The sequence below is a fragment of the Stegodyphus dumicola genome, chromosome 2, assembly GCF_044657685.1.
Source record: "Stegodyphus dumicola isolate Sdum_Otavi_A_Nest chromosome 2, ASM4465768v1".
NCBI lineage: Eukaryota > Metazoa > Arthropoda > Arachnida > Araneae > Eresidae > Stegodyphus > Stegodyphus dumicola.
Window position 1 is genome coordinate 101670073 of NC_140769.1, and position 22131 is coordinate 101692203.

Below are 22131 nucleotides of genomic sequence, written 5' to 3' on the forward strand. Positions count from 1 at the left end.
TTACACTTTCGTCTTTCTCGATCCGAAAAGTGAAACACTGTTGCAGAAGAGTGTCCAATTTCACGCTTGACACCTTCTCAAAATTACTTAATAACTCATTCCATATCGCTAGTGCAGAATTACCATGCATACGGATCAAATTTAACACATTCGGTGATACATTTGTGCGAATGATCACAGCAGCTTTCGCATTCGCCTTTGCATACGCTTTTGTGGCTTTGTTGTACTCGCGTATCGTTTTTTCATTCGCGCTTTCTGCCGGAGCTTTTGGCTCGATAAGGGAATTATCGAAGATGCCCGCACAATTTCAAATTTCCAATCAGTCCAGTTGGATAAATCTTCCAATTTGGTACACTGAACAAAATTTTTAGCTTCCATATTACGACGTCATTAACTAGGAAATATGCAGCAAAAATAAAAGGCTATCGGTACACTGTAGCGTCTAATTACACACTGTTCAGGTGGAAGTGTTGAAATCGAAAACGAAAGTAAAAAAAAAAAACCGCGTTTCAAATACGTCAACATAGCCATTGTTAATTTATTTGAGCAGTTAAACGTCGCTAAAACCAATAACCTGTTATAAAATTAACAGAGTGATGGATAATTGAATTTTAGACTTTATTAACAAAAAAAAAAGTAAAGAGAACTTACAGGGTGATCAGCGAATAAGCCCTGATTTCAAAATTAACTATCTCTGGAACAAAAATCGATAGAATTATGCATTTATTAGCAAAACTGTAAAAATGGTGTACAAAAGTTTAGAAAATTTAGTTACGAAAATCGTTAACAGATGGCGCTCTGCACTGAAAACTTTCTCTGAAAGGAGTAAAAAAAAATTAATTAAAAAATAAAGTGAAGCAGCCTTTGCAATCAAAATACAATTTTTTCAAAATGTTCACCGTTCGAAACAATGAGGTGGCGTAAACAAACAATGAAATCTGACATCACCTCTTACAATGCCTCGACGGAAATGGAATCACATGCAACACCAATCAACGATTCAAGCTCATCTAGAGTAGCAGGATTGTTTCGATAGACAGCGTCTTTCAATGCGTTCCACAGAAAGAAGTCACAAGGACTCAGATCGGGAGAATATGGACGCCAAACTATTCCTGTGTCAGTAAATTGAGGATAATATAACGCAATTACTCCCAAAGTATTCATGAAGAAAGTGAAAAACTTCATTTGTTCGATGTGGTCGAGCCCCATCTTGCAGGAACCAGTCCATACTTGGTCGATCCTCCAACGCTAGTTGAGTGCTGACAAATTGTTCCAAAATTGTAACATAACGTTCAGTAGTTATTGTTTCTCGTACGAAAAAGGGTCCGATAATGCCTCTGGCGCATACCGCAGCCCATGATGCCATAACTTTAGGCGAATTCAGTGCTTTTTCGGTATCCCAAAATCTCCAGTTTTGTTTATTAACGATTCCCTTCAAATGAAAATGTGCCTCATCTGTGAACCAGATGCAGTTCACATCAAATCTGTCGTTATCTATCATTGTTAGAATCTGATTCGCAAAGTCAATCCTTTGTTGCACAGCTTTCATGAGTTATGGCCTGATGACTTTGGATTTTGAATGGAAACAGCCGTAGGCTATTTTTAAATATTTTTTGTGTGCTCGTGTACTTCAAACCTGTCTCTGATGCAATCCGTCGGATGCTTTTCCTAGGATTTTGCTGAACAAATCCAGAGACTTTGGCTGCATTTTCAGGAGTGACTATAGTTTGCTTAGGTCCACCATTTCCCTTTCGATCATCAGCCACGCTGCCAGTCCATTCAAATTTCGTTAAGAGCTTGTGAATGGTTTTCGCATCGGGTCCAAGTGGAATATTGAATCGGTTTTGAAAACTGCGACGTGTAGCCGTAGGACTGTGGTCTAATCTGGGAAATTCCAGAACCAAAATACACGTTGTTCAATGTAATACATTATTTCACTTTCTTTCTGCGAACAGTTGTACTGATCACTTTCGATTTCGAAGCACATTTTAAAGGCTATTGATAGGTCATTGCGATTAGAGCGCCATCTGTTAAAGATTTTCATAACTAATTTTTATAAACTTTTGTACACCCTTCTTACAGTTTTGCTAATAAACGTAAAGTTTACCTCATAATTCTATCGATCTTTGTTGTAGAGATATTTAATTTTGAATTCAGGGCTTATTCGCTGATCACCCTGTACGTACGTCTTATCGTTTACATGACAACTTTTAAAATGACAAAAATAATAGTGATGCATGATGCATAAAACATAATAAAACAATAAAACAATGATGCCACTGAAACTGCACATAATATCAATTAAATGCTCGATTCTCAACACCTCTGAAAAATATCCACCTGAACGGAGTCACATTATCACGTGATGCACAAGTGTCAAATATCTAGGAATACATCTTGACTGTAAACTAATATTTCAGCATAATATTAATTACATTTGTGATAAAGCAAATAAAATATTTATGCATTAATTGACAGAAACTCTACATTCAGTGAAGCCACAAAAAGATTCCTATACTTAAAAAGCTGTCAGACCCATTTTATTTCATGCATCTCCTGCCTGGGCAGCAAATGCTAGATCCAATACAGCAACAATTCAGAGATTCCGAAACAGGGTTTTTCGAATAGTAACTAATTCACCATGGTTTGTGAAAAACTCTACAATTCACAACAATTGAATAAAAACACACCAACAGACAGACGCGGAAATTTTAAAATACTCTCATAAATTTTTTCTGTGTTCTTTGACGTGCTTTATTTTATAGTTTTCTTAACGACAAATACAAGGAGCTATGCAGCATAATGATAAATGCAACATACCAGGTTCAGTCCAAGGAGATAAGAATACCTTGGATTATTCTAACCTCCTTGAATCAGTCACAGACGAATGTAAGATTACAGAGGACTTGTGCCTATTAACTTATGTAATTTTACTCCATTATTTTACATTATTATTTTACTTAAGTTTTTATTTGTCGATGTACAGATTTGCTATGCTTATTTTACGAAGAAAGTCATGCTTCTACGAGTAAAAGAAATAAAAGATTTCCCACTACTTTAATTTCTGTATTGATTACAAAAATTGCTATCAGATGGCGCCACGAGCAGGCGCTGCCCTACAATAAGAGTGCGGAAGACTTTCTACCTGTATGGATTTTATTCTTCATTCTTCTAAAATGCCATGAAGATTAAGACATTATAGGCCCTTATAGGCCGTACGCCTTTGATACGAAAGGTGTGATCTGTAATCGAACTCAAATTTACCTGACCGAAGGGAGCAAAAAATATGCTCTGTGTGTCTCTCTGACCCTATGCAGAAATGAAGTTTTGTTTCTCTCTAGTCAAAACCTACGCAAATTGTGTGCAGGGAAATGTGAAAATTATTTGGCACTTTTTAATAAACAACTGTTAAGCACTAACTAACAGATCTAGAAGAATCCAAACTTTATGTAATGATAATAATGCATATATGATATATCCCTTAAATTCAATGTTAAGGACCTGAATATTGTTGGGCAAGAAATCGTATTTCCAGGAAATGTTACAAATTGATTTTTGATCAAGTGTTCTTGGAAATCAAGCTAAGTTTATGCAGTACAATAGATAGGAGTCATACAGAATATGTATTAATAATTTTATGTATGCATGTGTATTTATGCAAGAAACTGAAGACTAGTGTGGAAGTGGAATATTGAGAAGTAGTTTTGGATAAAATTCACTTAACATTCCCATTTTACACCCACGCAGAACATAAACATCATCTTGATGTATGTCACAAGTTGTATAATATCAAAGCTTATAGTTATCTTGGCAGAAGCATTATCTTTAAATAGCTTATGGATACCCATATAAAAGAAAAACTTCATGTGTACGTCGAATGTAATAAGTCATTCAGACAAAAGTCTACTTTAAAGAAGCATATGCTTATCATACAAGAGAAAAGCCTTATGTATGTGAAGTATGTAAGAAATCATTTAAAAAAAGCTTATTTAAACATACATATGCATATTCATGCAGAAAAGCAAGCTCATATATGTGAAGTATGTAAAAAGATGTTTACTCGGAAGGATAATTTAAACCAGCATATGCTTACTCACACAGGAGAGAAACCTCATATGTATGAAGTATGTGAGAAATCATTTAATAGAAAAGCTAGTTTAAACATGTATATGCTCATTCACACAGGAGAGAAATCTTATATATGTGATGTATGCAAGCAGATGTTTAGTGAAAAGAGAAGTTTAAGCAAGCATATGCTTATTCACACAGGAAAAACACATTATATGTGGGAAGAATGTAATAAGATATTTACAGAAAAGGGTAGTTTAAACATGCATATGCTTATTCATACAGGAGAGAAACCTCATATGGGAGACGTATGTAAGAAGACATTCAGCGAAAAGGGTAGTTTAATCAAGCATATGCGTATTCACACAGGAGAAAAACCTCATGTGTGTGAAGTATGTAAGAAGACGTTTAGTTTAAAGGCTATTTTAAACCAGTATATGCTTATTCACACAGGAGAAAAACCTCATATATGTGAAATATGTAAGAGATCATTTAATCGAAAAGCTAATTTAAATGTGCATATGCTTATTCATACGGGAGAGAAATCTCATATGTGTGAAGTATGTAATAAAACGTTTAGTTTAAAGTCTGTTTTAAAGCAGCATATGCTTATCCACACAGGAAAGAAACCTCATATGTGTGAAACATGTGAGAAGTCATTTAATCAAAAATATATTTTAAACAGGCATATGCTTATTCATACAGGAGAGAAACCTCATATGTGTGAAGTATGTAAGAAGGCATTTAATGAAAAGAGTAGTTTAATCAAGCATATACGTATTCACATAGGAGAGAAACCGCATATCTGTGAAGTATGTAAGAAGATGTTTATTCAAAAGTGTAGTTTAAATAGGCATATGCTGATTCACACTGGAAAGAAGATATGTGTATAAGGTACATAAAAATTCATTTATTCATCCTCATAAAGAGGAATTAAATATGGATATCAACATAACAGATAAAATTATTGTTATTAATGCTGAGTCTACTCATTTGTTATTCTATTTCCCAATTTTGATGCTGTTATTGTAATAAGGTTAATTACTGTTTGGTCTTGATAATTTTTTTCATGCTCCAGTCTTACGCAGCTTTTATGCATGGGAGTCGATGTTGTATAATCAGGTGCCTTTGCTAAAAAAAACCACATAAGAGACAAATGTTATGAGTTATGCATGTAAACATGGCATTTGGGGTAATGAAGAGTTTGAAGAAACATACCTTTATGTACACAGAAGAGAAACCTCTTTTTAGTATGTATTAGTAAGAACCTTTTGCTTACCTATTCAGTAAGCACTTGTCCATGCAGCGAAGAAACCTGGGGAAAGTGCAGAATCACCTACTGCTTGATACGTTTTTAAGAATTGTACATACTCGGTATCCATGTACACATCAACCTATTTTCACTTAAAAAAAAAAAAAATCCCAGAATTGCGTAAAAATGGCATTGCACACTCCCTTTATCCATGTACACATCGACTGATTTTCACTTAAAAAGTCAAAGAAAATTAACAAAAATCCAATTCTTCTTACTTTTGTAAAAAGTGTCAAACAAATAAGTGGGCAATTCTGCACTTTACCCAGTAGCCTCATTATGTGAGGTGAAGTCTGGTTTTCTCTCATCGAATGATAAAATTTAGAAAGAGCAAAATTTTTAGAATTTAGAGAGCTAATCAGTGGCAGTTTCGCAGAGATTATATTGAATGGCATTAAGCTTACCGGTGACCCTGTATGAGATAGATAAATTCTAATTTGTTCAAAATAAATTATAAACCATTTATCCACAAGATAGAATATTTTTCCAGATATTTTTATGTGATAATTAGGGTTCAGTGTCTATATCCGTTGCATAATGAAATAAATTTATTATGTATAGTACTTGAAACATAATTATTCTAAAAGGTGGCTAAATGTTTCTTCCAGCACATATACTGTAAATTATATGTGTTTTGTATTAAATTTGTCTGTTTCTGAATTTAGTGCAGATATGAATTACAGCTCTGCATTTCTGATAGAAAAAATTTTCTTGTACCTGTCATAAAAAATATATAGTGAACAAGTTCTAAAGACCATGCCTATCCGGCTTCAGTATCAAATGTTTCAGTGTATAAAACAACAACATTCACAAAACCAGTGCAGAATTCCACAACAGTGTTAGAAAGGTGAAATAATGTACTAAACTGTAACTAACTAGTTACAATTATTACATTCATGCCATTTCGTGTCATTATGGATGAGCATTTGTCTCTTTAATGCACTTGTATGTGCAAATGATTTAGAAATATTGCATTCATGTACATTTCTCCCAGTATGTTGAGATATGTTTGTTTAACCCTTTCCGGTGTAGTGTATTCGGTGTGAACGCACCAAAAATATTCCCTCTTTAGACACTGAAAATAATCAATAAATATCACGAAAACTACATTAATGGTTACTTTTAATCTCTTTTATGAATAATAGATGGCAGCACCACACAAGCAAATCATTAACGAGGTGAACTGTATAAAATACCTAGGTGAACTGTATACATGGTAGGAATAAACTACAGAGTGCTAAATAAACTGTTTTAGATTTTCCTGTGGGTGAAAAGTCTGAAAGAACTGAATCTCCAGACTGCGATATGCAAACAGAAATACATCTGCGAATTGCAGTGGAAAAGTATTTGACCCGGGTATTGTTTCTGTTTTTTAGGACACTGATTTTTCAAAGAAATATGTCAGATTTTTTTTTAAATATAAAGAATATCAATGAAAAAAATCTTTATATAATTTTGCTGTTCGTATGCTAATCTGCATTACTTTTAATTTTTATCTTTGAAATATTGCATATAGTGAAGCCTTCAGTGTATGGTGTGTTCGGATTGAACACACTGTACTGGTAACGCCTGTCACGTGGGAGAGAGTCACAAAATCTGGTCTCATGCTTCAAACACAGGGGAGGCTGAGAGCGCAGATTTATTTATATTTGTTTTTATTCTTTTCTGTTTTTCGTTTTGAAGACCCCGGTGCTTTGTTTTCACTTAGCTGTTTGAATTTCAGAGAGAGCAGACTTTGCTTAGTTTTGATTTCCGTAGACTTTTATTTGTATATACAGTGGTGGCCAAAATTGTGGACACTTTTGGAAATTTTTATGTTTTTGAACTTTGTATCCTTATAGAAAACGTTACATTTCACAAAATGCAATCTTGTATAGATCATTTAAAAGAGAATTTATTACTTAATTCAATACAAAACACTAAATTCAATTATTTGCAATACAAAAAAAGTTAAATGATAATAGTTATCAATATACATTTAATAGTGATGATTGCATTGAGTTATCAGTACTTAGTAGGGTACCCTTTATTTTTGATTACAGCTTCACCTCGACATTTCATTGAGCTGACAAGAGTTTTAAGCTCTTCTTTCGTTATTACATGATGCCAGGAAACAATTATAGCCTCAATTAGTTCCCTTTTATTTGATGAGCGCCTCATTCGTACAAAAGTTTTCAAACGGTGCCACAAATTTTCGATAGGATTGAGATCAGGACTGTTTCCTGGCCATGACAACAATTTAATGTTCTTTGTAAGAAACCACTCTTTCGAGATTTTGGCCGTGTGGCAAGGAGCAGAATCCTGCTGAAAAATAAACGAAGCATTGTTGGGAAAGAGAACCTTCTACCTGATCGAAGGTAGAAGTTTTGGCTCTAGAATAGTGTCAATGTATTTTCTGGCATTCAGTGTCCCATCGATGACATGAAGGCGACCAATACCATCTGCTGACATGCATGACCAAATCATAACACTACCTGGGTTCTTCACAGTTGCTTGAATGCAGTCAGGATGTAGCTCTTCTCTTATTCTACGTCTTACATATTTTCGCCCATCACTACCGAATAACGATTTCTTAGTTTCATCACTCCATATAATTTGGGACCACTGATCATCTGTCCAATTAATGTGTTCCTTTGCCCACTGTAGTCTTTTATTTCGTTGCTGAAAATTAAGATAAGGCTTTTTTCGTGGAATTCTACTCCTCAGTCTAACATCTGTTAATCTTCTCCTGATTGGTCTTGAACTGACAGAAACACCAGCATCATTCAGATCACTTCTGATGGCCCCTGATGACATTTTTCTATCTTGGAGACATAGTTTTTTTATTCTTTTTTCATCAATAGATGTGGTGCGCCTTTTTTCGGCCTTTTCCTTCTGTGTTTTTTATTGAATTTGTCTCCTGATATCGTAAACAAAACTTTCGGACTCCAGATGTAGTCACTGAAACACCCACTTGTCTTGCAATTTCAGCATAGGAAAGACCAGTCTCTCGTAACACAATAATATTACATCTCTTTCTAGGTGTCCAATCTACTCTTTTATTTGATGTCATTGCTTCTTGACTAAATATTAAAAATTTTTACAAAAATTCCTACTTGTAATTGCAGTGTATAAGAAACAGCTCCTCCTTCTACAGAACAAAGCAAAATAATGAATTGTTTCAAGTGTAAACATGATGTCAGCTTCTACTGGCAGTTACTAACATTTGATTAGTTCTCAGAACAAGAACAGTGATTGGCCAGGAAAGCTAGACATTACAAACCACTTCATAACTGTGTTTTTTATTTATATTAAAGTACATAGAACTTTTTTTGTATTGCAAATAATTGAATTTTGTGTTTTGTATTGAACTCAGTAATAAATTCTCTTTAAAATGATATATACAAGTTTGCATTTTGCGAAAGGTAACATTTTCTATAAGCATGCAAAGTTCAAAACCATAAAAATTTCCAAAAGTGGCCATTTTTTCTACTCAATAATTAATTGTTAATATTATAGTACTTTAATTATTTTTCTTGTAAATTTTAAAATTGAGTAAAGGGCTCAATTGAGTAAGGCCTCGGAGAGGCCTTAGCATTGCCAAAGCAATGAGTTTTCTTTTTTTTTACCCCGGTTTTTTATTGGAGGGTGTAGAGTAGCAGGCCTCCCCGTGGTGCACCCTGGGTTATGCTAAATCTGCTACAGAGATCAGATTCTACTGTTTTTAAATCATAGACAAAGTATTTTACTGTAATACGTGCTTCACAGCAATGCTCACCTATCGCAGCTCGTGCGGCTCAGTGTGTTCGCTTCGGTCACACCCACAAAATGGAAACGGTTTGGGCAATCTTTGTAAAATTATACCTGCATACTCTCCTAAGCCTAAATAGACTGCCTACAATTTTTTTGGTAATATTCCAACTTTAATGAGTAGCGTGACGGAAAGGGTTAAATTACTAATGTAAAACGTACTATTTTACAAACAAACAAACAAACAAAAAAAGTTCAGAAGTCAAACAACAAAAATCAGCGTTATATTTACAAAATTTTCACAGGACTAGTTTCGATGGTTTTACCGAAACATCATCTTCAGCTGCAAAACCGCAAAATCCGGTTTTTGCGGTTTTGCAGCTGAAGATGATGGTTCGGTAAAACCATCGAAACTAGTCCTGTGAAAATTTTGTAAATATAACGCTGATTTTTGTTGTTTGACTTCTGAATTAGTATTTATTCGGCGTGTTATTGTGTCTTAATTAAACAAAAAAAGCTTTACAAGAAAGCCTAGACATCGGTTAAGGCCCTTTTTTTTAATATAAAAGAAGTAATACAGAATAATTTTTTCTGTAGATTCTACAGAAAAAAATGATGCCATAGCAAATTATTTATATTAATTAGCATTTATTATGAAATGGAAAAACTGGCATTAGTTATTTCTAAGAAACAGTATAGCTTTGGCAGGATCTTCTATGTTGGAGGACTATAGATCACGATTTAATAGACTTCAGAGTTCAGAAGAGTCTTTCCACACTGACTTGAGTAGGAGAAAGAACTATTACTATTAGGGCTTACTACTTATAACTTTTCAGGATAGATTTTTATAAGTTCTAAAAGAGGTGTCTTGCAAGAGCAATAATATTTCTCTATTTCTTTAAAGGCCGTGTAGAAATCATGTCTGTATTTTTTCATTTTTATATCTAAAGGCATATAATTCTTTATTTTCATTCGCCTTTGCCTTAGCCTTTTTAATATTATCCAAAAATATGTCTCAAAATTTAATTGATCGTTGGAAGAGGATGATAGAGACTCAGTTGCGATGTCTGCACGGATTTGAATACTCCAATTGTTCTAAAAATGATTTCATTCTTATTGAAAGTTCATAGATGGCTTTCTTTGCCTTCTTAACTTGTTCGTCATCCAACAAAATTCAGTGTTGGTTCTACACATATTGAACCCAGCAGGATCTCATTGTCTAGCAAACTAGTTTCTCTTTTCTTCATTGAAGAAATGATTCTTTCTGCAATAAACTCTCTGTTTCAGAAAGAACAAACATCACATTCTTCCATTCTCTCCTCCTCTTTAATTTTTCAGATTGCATCTTTTCTGTGGTTATATACGGTGTAAAAAAAAGAGTTTCCAATTCTCAAAGATAATTCCAGTCTTTCTATTATTAAAGAATTAGGGTTATCTGCATCTTCTAATTCTAACAACCTCTGTATCATCAAATATGTACTTCCCCATTACGTTGCTTGATCGATAATTGCTCCTGCTCGCAATGGCATACATTTTGGGAGTTCTTGCTGCTATTGCTACTTACCTAAATTTACCAGTGAGATTTGTAGCTAAATGAATCAATTTAATCAGTAATGGCAAATATCGCATCCATCCTCCTCCCTTATACTATATTATCCTCCCCCTTCTTATTTATTAATATGTCAATAAAATAGAAAATAACTATTTATTAATGTATATAGTTCATAAATAAAAATAATAACTCTGTCATTAATTATTTTTCAATTCACTTTAATTTCATTTCAAATTCAAACTGTCCAACAAAAACTGGAGTCCGAGTTGACCTGTTTTTAGCGACTCCAGCTCCGACCCCTTTTACTCAAAAATCTGCCTGATTCCGACTTCACAGTCCTGGGTTTTGGAACATGGCATGCAGTTTATCACCTTGCTATTTGAAGAAGTCACCCAGCTCTAATAACTATCATTTTAGAGTTATAATAATCTCCAGAAAGTTCTTGAATATTTCTTCTGGAACAAGGCAAAAGCTTATGCGGAAAGGTAGTGCAAATCCTGTGATCCGTATGTAGCTCAAAGAAGGCCCACAAATACATACAATGAAAAATTTTCAGCTCTACAATGTGAGAAACAATTTTTTTCCAACACACTGCGAATACATTCAACTTTTAGACAACAAAAACTAAAACTGTCATGAAAACTTGATATGATAAATACATCCCCTCTTTATGCAATAAAACAGAAGATAATGTGTAGAGAGACAATCAGAAAGTTGAATTTCAAAAGTGAAAATCCACATATACATAATCTTATGAAATTTTGTATTTCATACGAGTATATATATCTATATATATATATATTTATATATATAATAATTTACTTACTAAATAAATATTGATTATATTATCTCCTAATATACATTTAGTAGAATGTATCAAAATGATGTAACCCAGAAGTTGAAATTTAATTCTGAAAATTGTTTTTTAAAGGGAACTTGAATGTAAATCATGAAAAAAATGTTTAAGGGGATTTTATTTTAAATTGTGAATAACAAAAGTTAAAACTCTGAAACAGAAAATTAATATACCAAGTAATTATCGTCATTGATCGGAAATTAGTTGACTTTTCAAGGTAAACAAACCAACTCCCGTTCAATGAACAATAATTAATAAATGAGAAGGTGTTTCGTCTTTTACTCAAGTAAGAATGAAGATGCCAAACTGGCAAATATAGTTAAGGCCAAAACTGTAGATCTGTTAAGTTAATGGGTCCAAAATTTGATGTCCAAAATCTGAATACTAATTTTGCTGAAATCACGTACAGTACAAAGTCCGAAATCCGGACTCATTAGGACTTCGACGATAATCCCAAATACGGAATGCAGAAATTATAAAATTTGCAGAGTTTATTGCAGATGGCATGCGGAAATTATACAATTAAAAATATGACATCGTAATTCATGAAATAAAAAACAATAATGATCCAAATTTACAAAAAAAAAAAAAAAAAAAAAAAAAAAAAAAAGAGCTATGTATTTATTTGTTTGCTTTATTAAACATTTCGGTTAAAGTTGACTTTAAGGTACCCCTTGTATTATCGCGAAGTTGTTGTTTCATTTATCTATAAGTTGTTTCGATTATCGCCAATTTGTTGTATCATTTATGGTAACCTTAGTAGTTGCATGGTATGAAAACTCTATTATGACTTAATCGGTTGCATGTTTGCGGTAAATTTTGAATTATGGGATGTTTTGTAAGGGCTTTTGGTGTGTGTTAGGAAGTGCATCGCTTGTTTTGTTGTTTAGACGGTAGAATCCTTGAATGTAGTAAGATTAATTTGAAGTTTCTGTACGTTTGGAACGAAAGGGAAATAGTGCATTAATTGACTGGTGTATAAATGAAGGTTTACTTAATAGCCATAGTCTGGAACTACTTAGTATATTTTTGACTGTTATTTTTGTGAATTTCTGTGGTGACGCCGATATACAGTTTATAGTTCAGATAATTTTAGGAAGTTTTTGGATGCTGTTAAGGAATTTTATGTGCCACATACTGAAGAATAAGGAATTTCTAAATAAGGTAAGGAGATATTTGCTTTGTGTAGTGCTAAAATACATAACAGGTTTTTATTGCTTTATTTTATTGTTTGGTTTAAAATGTAGTTTATTGAGATTATGTATTTTTTGTTTGCCTCTACTGTAGAATTGGGGATAAAATCCTAGTATACGGTGCAGCCTTGGCGCGACTTTGAAAATTATTGCCAACACTAAAAATGATCCAAAGAACGTCTATATAGATATACTATACGCACATAGTTTATGTATATACACACATAGTATATATACTATATACATAACATATACTATGTTTAACTACATATTTTCATTGAATGACCCGTTAACTACTCATCGTATATGTCCCGCTTTTACTGCTCATCATAGTTAATTTGGAAGAATTGCTATGTCGCCAAAAGTAGCCAAATCCCGTGTGGACCGGATACTAGGATTAAACCGAATTGGGTGCACAAATTGAAAGTGAAAATATATCAATTTGTACATGGACAAACTCAAGGGAGTGCGTAAAGAATAGTTTGTGCAATTCTTTGATGTTTTTTTAAGTGAAAATAGGTCGATGTGTACATGGATAAAGTCTAGAGAGTGCACAATGCCATTTTTTTTTCTTTTTCAATTCGGGTTTTTTTTTAAGTGAAAATAGGTTGATGTGTACATGGATACCCAGTTTGTGCAATTCTTTGACTTGTTATTTTGGATTGAATAGCGGCAATTTCTGCCCCAAAAATCGCCGATACGCAGGACGAAATAAGTCAAAGAATTGCACAAGCTCGGTATCCATGTACCGCCAAAAGTCGCCAAGGGGTACCCTAAAATATATGTTTACCAACATTTCCTTCAATGTAAGTTGTTTAAGTTGCTTCTATAAAAAATTCTAAAAGTTCCTTTTTCTTATGTTATATACAGTTGACTTTCCAATGCCATACTTCTCACATAATTTTGAGACGGATATGCCTATATCCATTTTTTGCATCAATTCCACTTTTTGTTTAATGGACATCGAAACATGGTTTCGCTTTGTAGATCCTTTGGCAGCTCCAGAACTGAAACTCTTTTTGATATAATCAAAAGTTCAGGCTTAGTTTTTATAAAATTGCTGTAATAATAACAGTCTGCAAAAAATAATAAGTTGGATCAAATTAGAAGATTAAGAAGCAGCGCAGTCTGCTACAATAACTAAAATACCTTAGAATCAGTTAAGATAATTTTAGTCTAGCTTAATAGCGTCCGTTATACATTACTGGCTGTGTATCACAAGATTGGCGACGAAAGCCAAGTTGTTCCACTAAATTTTGTCTTATTGCGTACTGAATTAAGCCTGAAATGTATTAGTTATTTACTATTATTAATTGTATTAGTTATTTACGTTTATTTCTTGCACATGTTTAAGACTAATCTGAGTCCTGAATGAATAAAATCCCACATATTCTTATCTAGGGCCGGCGCTAGATACCGCCTGGTGCAGCATCTAAATTCTGCTACAAAGCGCCTTCCTAACTTCTAAATTTTTGCTGCGCCTAAACTTTGGATTCCAGTGCTTCTCCCTCCCTAAATTATAAAAAACTTCTCATCCCTTAATTTTGCCGCTCGGTGCTTCCCCAAATTCCAAAAATTGTGTCTTCCCTAAATTCTGCCGCCGCTTCTGGGTTTATGGTGGTTATGTCTTGGAGTTTGTTACTCAAAAATTCGTTAAAGTTTTAGAAAATATGAAATCGATAATAAAACAAATTTTAAATTTGGGCTTCCAGATGCACATATTCAGGTGAAAATGTAAGTTATTCAAATTTTGATGGCTCTAGGTAAGGTTGTTTTATCACAGTGCGAGAAATATACATACATTTATGCAGATTCTTCATTATTTAATTTCTTGAAATATAAGAAAAGGTGATAATATATGGTGACAACGATTTGAAAAGTGATACAGCCTTTTAGAGTTTTCGACGAAAAATGCCAAAACGAAATTAATAGTCCTTTAGGGCAGATTGCCCCTTTGGACTAAAAAGAAATCAGAAAAGTGTCTACTGAATTTTACAAAGAAAATGGATACACATTTTGACATGGAATAAAGCTCTTATTATGAAAAAATATTAAATAGGATAAACTAATTTTAAAATAACAGTAATATTTTTTTGCTTTTGCACATTGCTTCCGAAACTTCTGCAATTTACGTAGCATTTACAAAAACAGTAAGTATTACCTTGCTTATTTTTTAGAATATGTGCTTTATAGCATTTATTGTTTTATTTTTTGGAACCCAAATATTCCTATGCTGCCAAAATGGAAAATAATTTCATCTTAAAATACGACAGTGAAAAATAAAAATTAACTATTTTAGTTTATTTTCACCATTACACAGAGGAGGGGAAAAACATAAAACAGTTTTTAAATCAATATCCAGTATACACAAATTTCTTACCTGCACAGAAATGACGTTTATTTCTTTTGCGTATGTATATGGGATTACTCTACTTGGTATGTCCAAGATTTGACTGAAAATATTTGAGACATCAGTTTGACTTTTTAACATTGCTGTGGAATCCTTGATGTTTTTGCAAATGTTATACACGAATACGGGAGCTAGATAGGCTGTTTAGTCTTCAGTACTTGTTCACCATGAGCAGAGGTTAAATTACATTGGAGCCCACCTCCGGTACTTCTGTACTTCTGTTTTTTTATATAAATCATAACTCTAGCTGAAGCGCACCACAGCCTGAAATAAGGGGCCTTCAACACTTTTTTGAAGTAACTTAATTATAATTTCAGAAGAAAATGATTTTAATGAAAATTTATTTTGATTACAAGTACACCTTAAAAATCGATGATCCTGCTGGTCCCCAGCAATGGCCAAATAGTTAAGCTAGCTAAGTACTGGTAATCTGACCTGCTCTGGGTTCGAACCCAGAGGAACGGGCTTGCTGCATCATTTGTTTTCCCCATGTGTAACATGAATGCATGCCAGTTTCCCTCTTTTTAGGCAGATAACAGTTATGCTTTTGCCAATATTCAGATAACATAATCTAACAATTCTAATTGGCAACTAGAATTATATCAGCAGAAACTCTTGATCAGACAGGGTTGGATGCTTCTTTGTTTTCATACCTACACATCTCCATTAAAATTTCCTTCCATATGGCTTCTACCACACTCTCTCTTCTCTATAATGACACTTGACCATTTTTTGCCAGTGTGCAGAAAACGAATGACCTTTACCTCTGTCATTCCCTTAAAATAATACATTACACTGTATATTCAATACCTCAATTCACCTCAAATCAGGTCGCTTTCATAATTTTTAAGTGAAATTATAATTCCAGTGTGAGCCCCAAATAAGAGGAGGTCCAGTATTTTATTTTATTATCAAACTATTCATCAATATTTTAAAAATTTATTAAATTTTTATTTATCTCTTCACATTTTACTTAATTTTAATTAATAATAATTTTATCAGTTATCTAATGTATATATTTTTCTTAATTTTTTCCTAACAGCCTTTATAGAGCTCTGTCCATAAGTTCTTCTTTAGAACTCTGATACTTCTAATTTTAGAAATAAAGCTCTGATCATGAGTGGAAATAACTAATAAATTTTTCATGACAGGCACAAGAAAGACATTTCTATCCATAACACAAAGCTGTAATTCATATCTGAAATTCAGAAACAGATTAGTTTAACATAAAACATATATAATTTACATTATAAATATTGGATAAAATATTTAGACACCTTTCAGAATTTCAGTATTTGAAGTTCTTATTTACATAATACATTTCGTTAGGCCACAGATGTAGACACAATATACTCAATATCATGTAAAAATATCTTCAAAATATTTTATATTGCGGAAACAAATAAATGGTTTATAATTTAATTTGATCAAATGAGAATTTATTCATCTAAAACAAGGTCACTGACAGGCTTTATGCCATTTGGTATAATCTCTGCAAATCTTCCACTGACTGCCTTGCTAAATTCTATCCTTCTTGAAAAAAAAAAAAAAAAAAAAAAAAAAAAAAAAAAAAAAAAACAGATTTGACCTTGCATAATGAAGTATTCTTAGCTGCATGAACAAGAGCTTAGTGCATAAGTTAGTAAGAGTTATTACTAATAAAAGATTTCTTTAAATTCTGTGAATGAAAACTGTTTAAATAATACTCTAAATGTTTTCTAAATACTTCACATATATGAGGTTTCACTCCTGTATGAAAAAGCATATGCTTGTCTAAACTACTATGAGGTTTCACTCCTGTATGAAAAAGCATATGCTTGTCTAAACTACTCTTTTCACTAAACAGCTTCTTACATACATCAGATAGATAAGGTTTTTCTCCTGTGCGACTAAGCATAATGAGGTTTCTGTGCTGTGTGAATGCGAATATCATTGTTTAAAAGAGATTTTCGATTGAACGATTTCTCACATACTTCACACACATGAGGTTTCTCTCCTGTGTGAATAAGCATATGCCGGTTTAAAAGAGATATTTGATTAAATGATTTCCCACATGCTTCACATATATGAGGTTTCTCTCCTGTGTGAATAAGCATATGGATGCTTAAACTACTCTTCTGAGTAGTCTTCTTACATATTTCTCACAAATGAGGTTTCTCTCGTGTATGAACAAGCATATGCTTGCTTAAACTATTCTTTCGAGTACTAAATGTCTTCTTACATACTTCACACATATGAAGTTTTTTTTGTGTGTCAGTATGCATATGCCTGATTAAACTACCTTTTTCACTAAATTTCTTCTTACATACTTCACACCTATGAGGCTTCTCTCCTGTGTGAATAAGCATATGCTTACTTAAATTAGCCTTCCGAATGAATGTCTTCTTACATATTTCACGCATATGAGGTTTCTCTCCTGTGTGAATAATCATATGCATGTTTAAATTAGTTTTTCGATTAAATGATTTCTTACATATTTCACACATATGAGGCTTCTCTGCTGTATGAATAAGCATGTGCTTGTTTAAACTACATTTTTGTGTGAATGATTGGTTACATTCTTCATCCACATTAAGTTTCTCTTTTATTTGGATATCCATAAGCTATTTCAAAAAAATGCTTCTTTTGCTGTTACACATGATGGTTCAATACAGATAACTGTAAGTATCATACAACTTGACTTGTTACATACAACAGGATATTTATGCTCTGCTTGGATGTAAAATGGGATGGTTAACTGAATGTTACCCAAAACTACTACTTTTGGATATCCCACACTAGTGTTGAGTGTCTTGCATGAATACACATACAATTATATTGATAAAATTATCAATACATATTATGCATGAGACTTATCTACTGTACTGCATAAGCATGGCTTGATTTCCTGGAACACTTCAGCAAAAATAAATTTGTTACATTTCACAGCAATACGATTTCTTGCTGAACAGTATTTACGCACTTGACTGTGAATTTGGTTTATTATTATTGCATCAAGTTTCGATTCTTCTAATTTTGTTAGTTAGTGCTTAAAAGTTGCTTATTTAAAAGTACTAAAATAATTTCTACATTTCACGGCACACAATTTATTTGCAAAGTATTTGACTACAGAAAAACAAAAATTGATAACACACGCAGTTCATTTAGGGTTTCATACGTCAGACAGACACACAGAAAAATTGGAAATTCATCGCCTGCTTCGTTTAGGTGAAAAGTTATATTCCAGATTCACGTCGATGATGACATACAGATGTCTTGTTATGCACCCGCTCTAAGTCTTCTTTGACCGATGGGCAAAAAGCTTCGCACCTAAGCTTGATTTTTCAAGCTTAGGTGCGAAGAAAAGGTACTACATAGTAGAGCTACTTTAGTATATAGAAAAGAGGCATTTCGTATTTCAGACGTGAGCAAAAAAGAACCTCGTACATTTTATACGAGTTCGAAAGGCCAGCAAGAAAAGTAGGAAAAAATAAAAGGCCCAAAAGTAATAGAGGAAGGAAAAAAACGGGGCCTATAGAAAGAAAAGGAAAAGAAGTAGAAAATTTCCTAAAATACGATTGTGTGTCCACGATTGTAGTCAAAAGGGTATGAGACCGTGTTCATTTACAATAAACAGTGTCTCCCAAGTGTGTGTAGCGAGCATGTTTGGTAAAGCTGGATGGATAGATGTGATGTATTGGATTTCAAATGAATGTAGGAAATTTCAAGTGAATTTCACGGAGTGTAATACTCCGTGGAATGTAGTTTGTATTTTGGAATGTCGTTATTATGTATTTTACTTAATGTCGTTTGGCTACTAATAATTATTGTTAGTTTAGTTCTTGGGAAGTGGCAACAAAACAGTTTATAGAATTAGCAAAATTAGTTAATTTAATTGTTAGTTAGGTTAGGCTAAGGCTCCTCTAGTCCTGAGGCTACTCTAGGTATATAGGAGCCTTAGGTTAGGCTTATTAAAGAAGAATGACATGTTATTTACATGAGTGATGTTTTTATATTTAAATTCCAAACATCTTTTCCAAAAATAAATGAATACTTTAGAATATTTTTAGTCCGTGATACGCTGGTAGCGTAATAATTTATTTTGAAGCAAACATGATGATCGGAAGAAAAAAAAAATGCAAAATGGACAGGAATATTTGTTACTTATTTTCGGAGCGTTGTGAATGTGTACCCGCTTGCGTCGGTGATCGCAGCTCCCGTCCTTTCTGGCTTGTTGAAACAAAGAACGTGTAGGTAAAGAGATAGTCAGCGCTAAATACCCAAACGCGCAGGGAAGTCATGTGACATCCAATCTACGTGTAAGATGAGGTCGGTGCACGGAGTATAAAGTATTTATACTTCGTGTGTCGGTCCTCCTGATCACTAGCACATTCTGTCTCACCGAACACATGTACATTGCACTTCCAACTTGACAGCTCATAACAGTACACATTTCTCTACACATTACACCCAGACTTGGGCCTATTTTCTACACATGTGCAATTCATTCATTTATGGTATTCCTTGAGGTTTCTCCTTGCCGGTGTCACTTGAGGTGCTAGTAATAGCGTATGAAATTTACGCTGTCACCAGCCTAAAGCTCAATATCAAAGTATCAAGGTCGGCTCTAATCTCCGAACTCGCAGGGAGTTCAGGTGGTAGCGACGTCACAGCAAAGATCCGCCCAGCATCAACATCAATTTAGGTCGATGTAAACATTGTTCCTTGCTCCTCACTACTTTGGACTTATTTTATTATTTGAACCACTATTTACACTTACAGATACACTATTTATACGTTAGGTTATTTATATTTATTAATCTGGGATTCTTCGTGGCATGCGATCACCTAAACATTGTTCACAATATTTAGATGGTAATGTAACACACATAAATATTGTTCACAACGTTAATTTGAAGATATTTAAATACGTCCATGTCGATGTCTGTGAATATATGTGATTGTTTCGAGCATTCTATAGCTGAATGGCCTGGATATGTTTCTCCGTATCAGAATGGCAAAGCATAATTAGTGATAATTTTTTTTTAGATTTCTGAAATATAGAAAAATGCAGTATACATAAAAAATCTTTAGTAATCTATTCTAGTATCGGATATTTTCAGTTAAAACCGATTCATTTACACTGGTTTATACTCATACTACACCGTAAAATACCCCTAAAGCCATTAAGGGTTCAAATTTGAGTTGCACCATTGATATTCAAAAAGCCTTTAAAAAAACTATTCTGCCAGTTGCTTATTTTTAGATGGTACTATTTCTTCGTCAAGTTCATCAACGAAGCTAAAATTAGAATATAAATGATCTCTTTCAAAGAATATCCAGAATAGGGCTCAGGCTGTCTATCAACTGATCCAGTGCTATGACACTTTGAGGAATATTCAAATCTTGAGCGAAATCAATTTGTGTTTGACTTCCGCGGATTCTACCACTTATTCAACACTTTAGGCCTTCACTTAAATGATGCCTTTGAGCCATAACTACTGAATACAGATTACCCTCAGAAACCACATTCGCTTTAAACAAGACTACAAGCCCGAATTCCAACATTGATCGCCGAACTCCAACACTGATAATCAGTCACCAAATTTTCATATTTCCGGATCTGAGATAAGCGAAGAAGTGCAATTTTATGTTCAATTGTACTTAACTAGCATAAAAATTACAGCTTTAGGGCATTGGTTGTGACATAAACTTAGTGAATGTACATTTTCTCATTATTCTTTAATTTTGATGACCAGTGCAATTTCTGATTTAATTCTTCTAAAAAAATAATCGAATTTTCTATTTCAAACTCAGCTTGAAACAAATTAGACATTTCGTTACCCGGCTGTAGCAAATGGTCTTTACTTTCCCTTCTACCAAGGTCTTCCGTTCCACCACAGTTCCTTATCTCTACGAGCAACTAAGTTTTCTTCTCTAGACAACAAATCCGCGGGCTTTTCTTTTCCTTAACAGTGATTCTACAAACCTGAATTAAAAAGAGTATCTTATATCTTCATCCCTGCGTTTTACAAACACTTTCAATTTTCGAGAATATCCTTTTGATACAGTGAAGAATAATCTCTAAAGAGAGTGAAAATGCTTCTGTGAGAGATGGACAGGTCTCTTTCAGACCTCAGAGGGAAAAAAAATTACAAGATTACATCTAGATAAGATAACAGATCTAAGATGAGATAAGAAGAGACTAGGGAGGTAGCTGGTTATAAACTCTTTGGGCCTCAGACAGGAAATTTCCAAAGATTAGATCAGAGATATGATAACAGCATACTCCTGCCAGGGATCATACTGCCCTATCCATCGAGCGAGTTGAAACTCTCTCATGTGTCAGAGAAAATCTCATTGAGAAATGAAAAACATTTTTTGTTCAATTATGAATGATGTTCTTTAGAGCATCATTCATAAATTAACTAACTCTTTCAAGAATTGGTGTTCATGGAATACCAGGAAAGAATGGAATACCAGCTTTGAAGAAAAGAGGAAACGAGGGTACTTGAAGGGTGTTAAGAGAGTTAAGAGAGTTCTATATGTATTCCTCATACCTCTCGTTGAATATACAAGGTGTGACACAAAAAAGAGACTGATCCAATAAATCCTTGTCACCTTCAAAGTAGTTCCTTTCAGCATTCACACACTTTTGGATTCGGTGCTGCAATTGCTGGCAACAGTTTTGGAGCTAAGTTTTTGGAAGGCCCTTAAGGAGATTCTCCGTTTTTGTCTGAACATCTTCAGCTGAGGTAAAATGGGTTCCCTTTAAGTAAGATTTAAAATCAGGAAATAAAAAGTCGCATGGAGCCAAATCAGGTGAATAAGGAGGACGCTCGTTCACAGTAATGTTTTTGCTGGTCAGAAAGTTCTTGATAGATAGGGCCGTGTGAGCGGGTGCATTGTCCTGGTGCAACGAGCATCCATCACTCCACAACTGTGGAATTTTTTCCTAATTTTTCAAGAAGTCTTTATAGTAATTCAATGTAGTAGTATTGATTTACAATCCGACCACTGGGAACACATTTA